The following is a 12,440-nucleotide window of genomic DNA, read 5'->3' on the forward strand; positions in this document are numbered from 1 at the left end:
TTATTTTTTTTAATCTCAGACATTATTGAGAGTTCAAAGTTGTTTAGAAATCTCACTATTTTTTTTTGTTCCAGCAAAATTTTTACAAGTGCTTCATTATGTTAAACGTTATTTTTTTTTTAATTAGTTTATGATTTTTATAACTCATAGACAATTTTCATTTCTTTTTCAATATTTTTCAATGTTTTAGTCAACTCTAGTCTAATGTAACTCAACAAAATTTAAAATAAATGTCAATGTTTGTTTTAAATGACATATTGTAAAAAAGAAAAGGATAAAATTGAATATATTCTTATCGATCAATTATTTTGTAAAAATAATTTATATGAGTTTCTGTACACAGCAACTTTCTTTCACTGAATATCAGTAAAAATTTACTGAAATCTGCACTACTGAATCTTCAGCAAGTTTTTCAGTGAATTGTAAATGTCTGAAACTTCAGTTTCCGGAAACCAGGATGACAGATGGTAACTGGATTTTAAGTAAGTTTGACGTAAGAAAAGCTGAATTTTCAGCAATCGAAGATCTGTCAAACTGAACTGAAATTTCAGTAAATAAACCCTTGGCAATTAAAACTGAATTTTCAGTTATCTAATTTACTGAAAAAGAACATGAGAATTTGGTGTGTTATGTTTTTGTTTCCTTTTTTTACTCTATTGTTTTCTTTTTTGATTAGTTTTACTTTTTTTACTCTATTGTTTTCTTTTTTGATTAGTTTTTCTTTTTTTTACGATAGGTACGATCAGTGCATTATAATCTTATATTTGTTCAAAATAATTTATTCTTTTTTCCATATTATTTCTGTAATTTTCTTTTTTTTTCTTATAAAACGATTTATACTTGTGTTAGTGATAATTTGGTTTTTTTTATTGATTCAAACATTAGCCATCTTTTTTTTCAAATATTTCTTTGTTTGTAAGTATGTTTGTATGTATGATCCTCATATCTGCAAACAACTAGGTGATGAAACAAATGTGAGTGCTGGATGAACAAAGGGATCACCTTTTACTTCGTAATCTGTACACTCTAAAATTTGTAGCTTTTCCCATAGACGCCCTTGCTCTTATCACGTCACGTCACTAATGGTATGGAGAAATTAACAGGCTTGACTAGACTACTTTAGACTTTTTTTATTTTTTAAAATGAATTAATTTTGTTTCTGTAAAATTTCCATTATTGAACTCTTTGTTTTTTAACTTAATCGTATTTTTCTCTTATTTCAAACTATTTTTTTAAACTCACAAAGTAATTCATTTTTTTAAATTGATTTTTTTTTCAATGTGTGTAAAATGTTAAATGAGTTTTTGCATTCGTTCAACCAAAAACATTTGATCAAATAAATAGTTTTATGAGAAAATATTATACACTTGTAAAACTCACTTTACTTTTATCATCACTTCACTCGGAATCATTAAAACTTCTAGCTTAAAAATGTTAAAAAAAAAACTTTATTTCATATTTTCGATATTATGCAAAAAAAAAATATCACTATCAATATCTCTTTTTTCACTTTTGCGGTAGCAGATTTATCGCAATCCTTAAAAAACTAAAATAAATTTAATGTTTTTTTGGGAACTCAAATTATAGTAACGAAAAGTGAAATTTGTCATAGTATTGTCTTAGTTTACATTCGAATTGCAATAATGTTACCAACCACTGAAATTTTCAGATTCGATGAAATTATTTTTTCATGATGTACATAATTGAAAAATGTTCTTGAAATTCAAATTGCAACTTTTTGTTTCTTGTTCAAATTTATTTGTTCAACTTGGTCAAATTCTGTGAAGTTAAAGTAATTTATGATGAAGGTATTTCAGTGGAAAATTTTACTGCCTTTTCACACATACGCCCAACTCAAATTTCACCCTGCCAACCAAACACACACTTGGCCCAACTTGTTGATCCAACTCAGCCAACTCAGCAGGAAGGAAATGCTCTCATTTGGGCAAAAAAAAAAGAAAAAAAAAACATTTACTTGTCACAGCCAGTAAATAAAACCGTACATTCATCAGCAGGAGGCTAAAGCTCGAGCTTTTTTCGGATCTTCTAATTTTCTTTTTTGGACGGTTTTTCTTCTGTTGGTTATCATTATCGTTCCAGTGATCAAAGGAAAATTTTCCTCTCATCCCGGTACGGAGAATTTAGAATTCTCTTTTTTCATCAACTTCAGTGACATCGGGTTTTTTTTCGGGGGGGCTAAAGTTGTTACAATGTTAATCTCCAGGTTGTTTCGTGAGTACACTCAGTTGAGAGAAAAAAGTCATAAAATGATTAGCAAATTTGAAGACAAGTTGAAGTCATGTGTTGGTTAATACTTTTTTTTATATTTGCTCGTTTAAATAATTTGGGGTAAAAAAACTTTCACGTTGGCAATTCTTATTATTTTTTTTTCAATATTTTGAATGCAACTGAGTGTTGAAATTAGCAAGGTTCTCATGTTAACATACAAGAGTCAATTTTGAGTTGGAAAGCCAAAATTGTGAGACAGGTGCATGGTGATGGGAAACCAAATGTCAAAAAATGTGAATGAATAAAACAACTGCAGTAAAACAAATCTTTAAAAAATCTAACAAAAATGTTATAGGAAGAGGAAAATAAGAACAATAGATTTTTTTTCTAGATTCATAAATTGTAACAAAAATTTACAACCCTAGTTTCAGCTTTGGCAGTGACGTTGTGCAAGATGAAATGTAGACAAGTGAAGCGTCACTGCGGATGGATGTTGGTTGAAATGGAAGCCATTTCGTACAAACGTGCACTCACTCAAGATCGGGTAATGGCTCGATTTTGGTTTGTTTTTGAAAAAACAGCTGAAATTTTTTTTTTAATTTTGTAGTTCAGTGTTAAACCATAAATTAAATTGTAAATATTTAAATAAATTCAAATTAAAACTTTCAGAATCTAATTTTCTGCCCCTTTACCCTACAGAGAAGAGCTCGACGTCATGATGAAAATTCGTGTACGCGAATCTGTTGCTCTCGACTGGCAAAACCCACAGACACGGGATCGCCTTCCGAAAGGACCTGTTGCTGGCTGGGAGTTTTTTGAAATATGAGCTCCAAGGACTCGCCTCGCTGAACATGATATGATGTGTGTGCGAGTGTTTGTGGAAATGGCACTGACGATGATGATGCTCATTTTAATGTCGTTAGATGTCGCGCTCCGAGCAGGGACCTGCTGTTCAGCATTTAGGATGGTGTTTATTTCCCATCTAGATTTCGCTCCCTACCCCAAAATGACACACATTTCTGTAGGAAGTGGCATCAAACGGGAATAATTTGAGTCTAATTTGTGGACATTATTACTTCCCAGTTTTGATGAATGGGGAGATTTCTTTTTGGTTAATTGCTACAAAATTGCGACATGTTTTTTTCATGGCAGGAAATCTTTAAAATGTGTTTTTGAAAAGATCATGAAACGAAAAACAGTTCACTGATCGAGCTTAAAAAATTTCTGCGGTTTCTTGGCCAAAATAATTAGACCCATATTTTTTTGTTCGGCCGTTAGGGTGACCTACATCTTGCTAGAGTGGTCCTAAAAACGGTCATTTTCGTAAATTATTACAAAAAACACTTTTTTTTTCAAAAAATCATAAATCAGCGTCATTGAAAATATCAAATTTAAGTGAATTTAAGTTGAAATTGGTTAAACTGCATTTTGGATTATAAATACCAATAGATTTGATGTCATTTCAATTGCAATCTTCCATTTGCGTGAAGCTTTGTCCTAAGGGGTAATTTTTGTCGCCTGATCACGAATCCGAACTTCATTTTTTGATATCTCGTAACGGAGAAGCGGTACTACCCCTTCTATTATTTTGAACATTGAAACAATTGTCATTCTTGAACGACGAAATAGCCTACTTTTCTGTACCAAAAATAACAGAATCGAATAGCAACACTTTTCAAAATAAATGCTGAAAAGTTCTACTTTTCAGCACTGAAATGGGTGCTGAAGAGTTGAACTTTTCAGCACTTGTTTCGAAAAGTAACACTTTTCAAAATTTTTTTGATTTAAACGATTTATTGACAAAATACATGAAAATTTGACTTAAAATTTCACTCAATGGGTGTTTTTCGGAATTGCAAAAAATGTTGTATGGAACTCGTTGCAAAACTTGATTTTTTCAGAACTCTTCGTATTTATCCAACTCGGTGAACCTCGTTGGATAAATGTACGACTCGTGCTGAAAAAATCCTCTTTTTGCAACTTGTTGCATAAACTACTATTTACAAAACTTTTTTTCTATGAATTGCTATGAACAAAGAAGCCATTTGGCGTCATTGGTTCGGCCATACAATTTTTACATTTTTACATTTCATACAAAAAAATGTATTTAAAAATTATAAATCGGTATCTTATGAACGGAATTTCTGATAAATTCGGTGCCCTCTACTAATTTGTAGGTGTAGGTAAGGAAAATTCGAGAAAAAAATAAACAATGAACAAAATTTACCCATTTTTCTCAAACATATTTTTTGAATAATTGCACTTTATTATTTGTAGAGGATTAAAAAAGTCAACTTTTGAACAATTATCCGAGCAAGAAAAACACAAATGGGAGGTTTGCCTTTTTTTAAATCAATTTTGTTTAAATAAAATAAAAGCGGATTATTTTTTAATCGGTTTGCACCATTTTCAAAAGTTTAATTTTATAGTTTGATTTTTGCGAAAATTTGTGACGCCAATTTTATTTTCTATGGTTCTTTCAAAAATCTCTTAAAAATTTGTCTGAGAATTTTTGAAATTGGGTGCTTTTGTTTCAGCAAATATCAAAGAATTATTCTCATGAGTAACATTATATAGGGCCTAATTTTACATTTTTAACCACTTTAAAATGTTCGTGTAGAAATTTAAATGCTGATAAATTTTTCATCGGAATGATCTGGAAATTTCACGCATGTTTCAATTTTTAAAATTGAACATTGGCTCTATAATTGCTGAGATATCAGCATTTAAAAATTGAATGTTATTTTTGAGATATAATTTTTTTTTCTTTTTTCTTTTTGTTGGTTTTCTTGACAAATTTATATGAAATTTTCTGAACTGAAGAAAGGGGCTTATTGAATGAAAAAAAGTCGATAAATTGCAAAATTTTCGTAAAAATCAATCTTAAGAAGGATTCTCCTTTAAAACGGTGCACATTACCTAAATTTCTGCAAAGAAACTTTTCATTTCAAATCCGATTTTGCATAAAAAAATATCGACCAAAATTTCCAAAAATAAAAAAAAGATGGCAGCACTGCGACATATTTTTTGCCCTTGAACAGTGGTCTGCGTAGTGAAATTAGCAGGAAAACATGTCTGCTTCGGGGAAGCATTTTAGAGCTTTTTGGAGAAACTTTTAATCAGTTCAAAATTCTACGTCAAAATTATATCTAGGGTTACCCTTCATAAAAAGTGTTTTTATTGCATAACTTTCTTGTATTATTTTTGGCAATTTTGGTGTCTTCGGGACATATTAAGAGGACTATACACAGCAAAAATCCGATGGTAAAATCGCATGCAAAAGCATGCACATCACCTTCGTCAAAAAAGACACTTAATATTACACGTTGCATGTACAATTTTTGTAAACACAAAAAAAAAGTTGCAACCGACGGGACTCGAACCAAGCACCTACAGTAAGGACTGGCGCCTTAGCCCGCTCGGCCATTAGACCGATGAAAAATGGAAAGGATAAACGTATATGTGAGCTTGACATTTCGGTCAAGTAGGTTTCCCATACTGATGGGCTACATATTTCAGAGTGTAATATTACACAGAATTTCATAAAATAATGCAAAAATTTTTTTACACCCAGGCCTTTTACACGCAGCTAGATTACTACTTTATTTGCTGTGTAGAATGCGTTGATCAATCGGACCGCGCACTGGACTCACAATCCAAAGGTCGCCGGTTCGAATCCCGCGGCGGGCGCTCTAAATTTCTTTGTGTAAATAGGGGTATTCGGAGCCGTCGCTCCGTGCCATACTTTCATACACTTAGGAGCCCAGGGCGGCGAAGTCCTTGTAGATAAAAAGGAAGACACTGGTGGTTGGTACTACCCGAGCAGACGGAACTAACTTGGGAATAAATGTTTTTGATATTTGAAAATACTAGGCCAATAACATTTTATGTTATTTATAACAAGATTTGTTATCCGTCGTTATGAATTTTTTGTTATTGTTATTTTTTTTTATTTTTTTTTATTTTTTATTATTTTTAGTTATTCTAACAACTAATCCGATCATCCTAATAACAGTTGGAGTTTTTTTTCCATAACAAAAAATGTTATTCCAAAGTTTTGGCATTCAACCAATATCAGACCAATAACAAATTTTGTTATGATAACATAAACTGTTATTAAGCCCTTATGCAAATGGAACAGTATTTGTTATTGAAATGGCATGAATTTTGTTATTACCGTCTTCCCGGGTAGCAATCGTTTGCCAACAGCTATAAAGTCAACGTCGTTCATAGAATCCCGAACAGACGGTAATAACTAAATTCATGCCATTTCAATAACAAATACTGTTAAAATAACAAAAAGTGTTATGGAATATTCATGCAAAATCAATTTTTGCATAAGAGTTTAATAACAGTTTTTGATATCATAACAAAATTTGTTATTGGTCTGATATTGGTTGGAAGCCAAAACAACTTGGGAATAACATATTTTGTTATGGAGGAATATCTCCAATTGTTATTGAGGTGATCGGATTAGTTGTTAAAATAACAAAAAATAATAACAAAGATTTGTTCGAAAAATAACTGGAAATGTTATTTGTCTGTTATTACAATAACAATCCAATAACAAAAAAATCATAACGACGAATAACAAATTTTGTTATAAATAACTTATAACGTTATTGGCCTAGTATTTTCAAATATCAAAAAATGTTATTCCCACGTTATTTCCGTCTGCTCGGGATGCGTATTTTAACGATCTTTTTTTCGATAACACTCGATACATTTCATGTAAAAATCGAAGCGTCATACATTCTAGATGCCTTCATTTAGCTTGAGTAATTTAGAAAACTTTCGGGCATCAAAATATTAAGATAAGACAACCGAAACTATACAAAGTGAGGTATGCGCCTAATTGAATAATAGATTAAACAAGATTTTATATGCAAAAAAAAAGAACGTTTAGTATTCTTAATATTTTTCGTTCTATAATTTGATACCTCCAGCTCTCGACGGTCCCCCCAATATCGACAACGAGAGAGTCCACTGTATGTATCGAAGACATCAAAGTTGCCGAAAATAATACAAGTAGGTTATATAGAATAAAAACACTTTTTTTTTAAAGGGTACCCCTAGCACATTTCATATAAAACGCTGTACAATGAACATATTAAGAGGAAGAAATTTGGTGTCTTGAGCAAAATTGTTCAGAATGGTTAGCACTTGAATACTGCTGAATAAAGTATGCCTATATCTCACCAAGGTGCGGAGATAGATTTTGAGAAAAATGAGAAAATTCAGGACCACCCAAATACCGTCAAAGCCAAAAGACGTAGAATTTTGTATTGATTAAAAGTTTCTTCTAAATGCTTTAAAATGCTTCCCCGAAGCAGAAATAATGTGTGTGCTAATTTTACTCCTCAGACCAGGCCAAGGCCTTGCTGGATTGTTGCTCAAAATGTGGATTTTTTGATATTTGGAAATAGTGTTACCTTGCCATTAAATGTCAGAAACTATAAGTTTCGTTGGAAAGTTTTTCAACCAACCTCGAACCTCGAGCTTTTCTCGGTCGGCCCACAATAGGTCCATCCACCCCAGCAGATGAAGCAGCGCAAGTTATGACATTTTCCGGAACGAGAAGACGGCGCAACAAATGGCCACAGCTGCTTCTTCCAGAGACTGTGGAAAGAAGCTGCCACAAAGTAGTAGATGCTATCGCGCCCAGCCAACATCATCATCATCGTCGTAGTGCTCGGCAACCCCTAATTGGAAAATCGTTCCCTTTTTTTTTCTCCCCCCCCATTTTCAGTCGGCTCAGAGCGCTCCTTTTGGTTTGCTCATTATTCCGGTCCAATTTTCCCAGGGTGATGTTTACCTGTGGCAGTTTGAAAAAGCACCCTCGGAGGGTGGTGGTGAATCTCGTTTGCCTAGGTTTCTACCGGGATCGATCTTGGTTTTTGTGTAGTGAAGCGTTTTGTTTTAAAATTTTGGGGCCAACTGGGAAAACACATTTCGGTTGATTGTTTTACAGGGAGAGGGGGTGGGTTTGTCGTGGAAGCGTTTTCATAAATGAAATGGGTTTTGTCTTAATTGAAACGTTACCTGGTTTTAAGTTGCTGAATGTACTGTTGCCATTCCAAAACTTGCCTTGTTTTATCAAACAATGTATGCAACATATTACCCTCTCAAGCACAATCAAAGCAAATGTAATATGGAATAAAACACGTTATTAATTCAATTTACATATTTTATGAAGCCTCCCAAAAGGTTCCTGCTGACTGCTCAACCTGGTCTTGTCCAACATCATGAAAACAGAAAAAAGTGGAAAAAGGCAGCATAAATTTATTTTCCAGCTCAGCATCCGGAGGCTTTTCCATCCCCACCCCACCACCAACACAGCGAACATCTACAACCGGAGCAGGATCTAGATTCTTGGGGCCATGATTTAATTGAATACATAGCAGATGCGAATGGCTTTCAGGGGATTCCGGATTGGACGGTCCGTGTAGAAAGGGTTGACCAAATGTGGAAAACGCAGCGATTTTTTTGGAATTTGAAATGTGGCCCGGTTACCTGGTAGGTCAATTATTATTTGCTGACTCGATAAAGGGGCGTTTTGTTAGTTGTTGTAGATTAATGATCAATGTTTCACATTATTTCATTAAAATCAAATTAGTACCCACATCTGTGATTATTTCATAGTACTAATTGGTCAGTTACTGACTTCTCCAAAATTCCATGCAATTACCGCATAAACAACTACCACCATGCCAACCATTATGGTGTCTCGTAACTTGTGCTGTTTGGGAATGCTTAATTAATTCTCAAATTTCATCCAGTTTACGTCAGACTGCGATTGATTGAAATTAAATTTATGTTTGCCTTTCTGAATGGTTTGTTTGTTATAATGCAATGAAGAAGGGGGTTCACATGAGCTTGCGGGTCAAATATAAAAAAAATCGTAATATAAAAGTTTTTTGAAAAAATCGTTTTTTTTAAATAACAAAGAACCAAAATAGTAGTTCATGCAACAAGTAGCAAACAAGATTTTTTTTTCAAAACGAGTCGTACATTTATCCAACGAGATTTACCGAGTTGCCTACAACATTTTTTGCAATTCCGAAAAACGCTTTTTAAATGAAATTTTATCCCGGGCTGACGGTAATAACAAGATTCATGCCATTTTAATAACAAATACTGTTAAAATAACAGAAAGTGCTATTAAATCTTCTTGATAAATCCTTTTTTTTGCATAACAGTTTATGTTATTATAACAAAATTTGTTATTGGTCTGATATTGGCCAAAACAACTTTGGTATAACATTTGTTGTTCTGGAAGAATACCTACAACTGTTATTAGGATGATCGCATTAGTTGTTAAAATAACAAAAAATAATAACAAAGATTTGTTCGAAGAATAAATAAAATGTTGTTAGTCTGTTATTCCAGTATCAATCCAATAACAAAAAAATCATAACGACGAATAACAAATCTTAAATAACATAAAATGTTATTGGCCTAGTATTTTCAAATATCAAAAATGTTATTCCCTAGTTATTTTCGTCTGCTCGGGATGCAAACATCCATGCGTAAAGTACAGTTCAAAACAAACAAATATTGAAAAATGTTTCTTTTCGAAACTACAGTCCAGACTCGATTATCCGAAGCCTAGATTTTCCGAAGTGTTGATTATCCGAAGTTCGAGTATAATCGGATAATCGAATAACGAACAAAAAAAAAATGCTCTCGTATTTTTTTTATTCTCACTTTAAACATCAAATTCAAGTTCTGCGACCCCATTTTAGTCAAAATTAATGGTTGATTGACCGTAAAATTAAAAAAAAAAACTTTTTTTCAATATTTCATCATCTCCATTTTAGCCGCCATCTTGGATTTTTGGAAAAACTCAAAATTTTATGCATAACATTTTTTGACATAATTTTTTATGTAAAATTTAATTTTCAATCGAAAAGTACTTACTAGATTTTTTTTATTAATTGCCCCGTTTTCAAGATATAGCTACCGAAAGTTTGATTTTAGCGAAAAATGTGCAGTTTTGAAAGTTCAGATTTTTGCTATGCTATTGTCGAAGAGAAAATATTTTGTTTGAAAAGTTCAGGAAATTGAGTCTAAGAGACATTGAAGATTGGACCTCTTATTGCTGAGATACAGCGGCTCAAAGAAAAAGAAACAGGAAAATTGAAATTTTCTAAGTCTTATCCAAACAACCCTCCAATTTCTAATGTCGATATCTCAGCAACTAATGGTCCGATTTTCAATTTCAATTTTAAGGAAAAATGAAACATTCATGAAATTTTTCGATCTTTTCGAAAACATTTTTTTTTGAATCAAGACCAAGGTTGAAAAAATCTCTTCAAGCATTTCAAAAGAGCGTAATATGGATTGTTTGGTCCTTTATGAAATGTTAGTCTTGATTCAAAAAAAAAAATGAAAAAAAAATCCAAAGAATTTTAACATTGAAAATCGGACCATTAGTTGCTGAGATATCGACATTAGGAATTGGAGGGTTGTTTTGGTGAGACTTAGAAAACTTAAATTTTCCTGTTCCTTTTTTTTTAAGCCGCTGTATCTCAGCGGTCCAATCTTCAATGTCTTTTAGACAACTTTATAGCAAATTTTCTGAACTTTAAAAAAAAATATTTTCTGGCTTGGACAATCATGGACACTTTTTTCAAAAATCAAAGAACCGGAATTTTTCGAACAAAATTTAACTTTGAATAGCTAAATTTTGAAAACGGTGCAAAAAATAGGTCAAAAAATTTGTTAAGTAAAAAAAATACTTAAAAATCACCAAATTTTTTTTTGCCCTTAATACCAATGGCCATCAATGGCCAAAGACACCAAATTAATCAAAAAATCCTTGAAAAGTGACAGATTCTCGAATACTGACGTACCGATTTTGTATAGACAGCTGCCAAAATTGTATGGAGATTTGTATGGGTGAACCAATGACACAAAATGGCTTCTTTGGTGATAGGGAAGGCCGCTACAAAGTGTGAGCCAAATTAAAAAATACAAAAAAATAAAAATGGTTGAAATCGGCCGATCTCGTAGAGAATTGCTCAATTGTTGTTGTCTGTCTATTCTAAACAAAACGAATAAATAATCATGATAAATGTGTCCAGATCCTGATAAGACTAAGATAAGGGTTTTTATACGTTGTTAATTCTTTTGTACATCAGTTCTGAGATTAACTATACGTTATTAAAATGTTTGTAACTAAAACTCAGTCTTACAAATGCTTTAAGGGTGCACAGCAACGAAGGAAGTTGTTGTCTTCTTATTCCAAAATTGTCTAACTTACGGACCCAATCCTGCAATAACGGGATTGTAAAATGAATCAAACTTTGTTGTAAATTACTTTGTGGACATCACTTTATGGGATGAATAAAAAAATATTTCGATAGTATCCTTAGTTTTGATGATACTAAAATGTCTGTATCAAAAATCTGGGTGCAAAAGCTCTGGTTGATGTGCACCGTTAACAGTCAAAAAGAAAACCTCAACCCCCACTCAACAAATTTCAAACTATGAAAATATTTCGACATATATTTAAAGTAATTTCCCCATTTTTTCCTTGCGTTTAAAGGCACCGTGCACCTGAAGTTGAACCAAAGAACAACCAATTTGTACTCGCTGTTTTTATTTACTCACGATTAAATGGCTTCCACGAAAGCTGTTTGCGACGTTTCTGGTGGTGCTTCGCCAAAGCTCTCCCTCTACATTATGGCTGGTGGTAGCCGGTGTCAGTAAGCATTAGTCAAGTCTAATTATTTCACTTTCTGCTTTGATGTTGAAAGGCAGCCCAAGCTTTCTTTGAGCTTCGAGATTTCTTTTTCTGTTTGGCGCTACATGGGTTCTAGCTCACTGTCACCGGCTGTTGGACAAGCATCCACGTAATCTCATTTGAAGATACTTTTTTGCTTGCTTTTTCCCTGGAGAAACCTGTTGCGTGCTCCACTTTGGTGGAGTGAAAGTTCGCCGGAATTTGGAAATGATACGATTATTGTATCATTTTCTTCAAGAAGATTTTTTTCATCCACTTACTAAGCTATTCGTTGGTAAATTTCTTATGTCTAAGATGATGAAGAAACAAATACCACCAACAATTCACTAAAGTGACCTTTCAACTGAATGAATAAATAATTCCTTCCAAAATGCTTCAACGTGCTGCTCTAAAATGTGCAGTCACCATAAAACTCCCCCCTTAACCTAGTTTGCAAAGATTGAGTGCTCAGACTTGTTAAAGT

At 32.8% G+C, this 12,440-nt stretch overlaps 1 protein-coding gene across 9 annotated transcripts in view; it reads left to right on the plus strand.

Moving 5' to 3' along the window:
• The window catches only part of LOC120423362 (uncharacterized), a 346,647-nt gene that overhangs the window by 12,031 nt on the left and 322,176 nt on the right, over positions 1–12,440 (plus strand). The gene's annotated exons all lie outside the window — the stretch shown is intronic.

The sequence above is a fragment of the Culex pipiens genome, chromosome 3 (assembly GCF_016801865.2).
Source record: "Culex pipiens pallens isolate TS chromosome 3, TS_CPP_V2, whole genome shotgun sequence".
Lineage (NCBI taxonomy): Eukaryota > Metazoa > Arthropoda > Insecta > Diptera > Culicidae > Culex > Culex pipiens.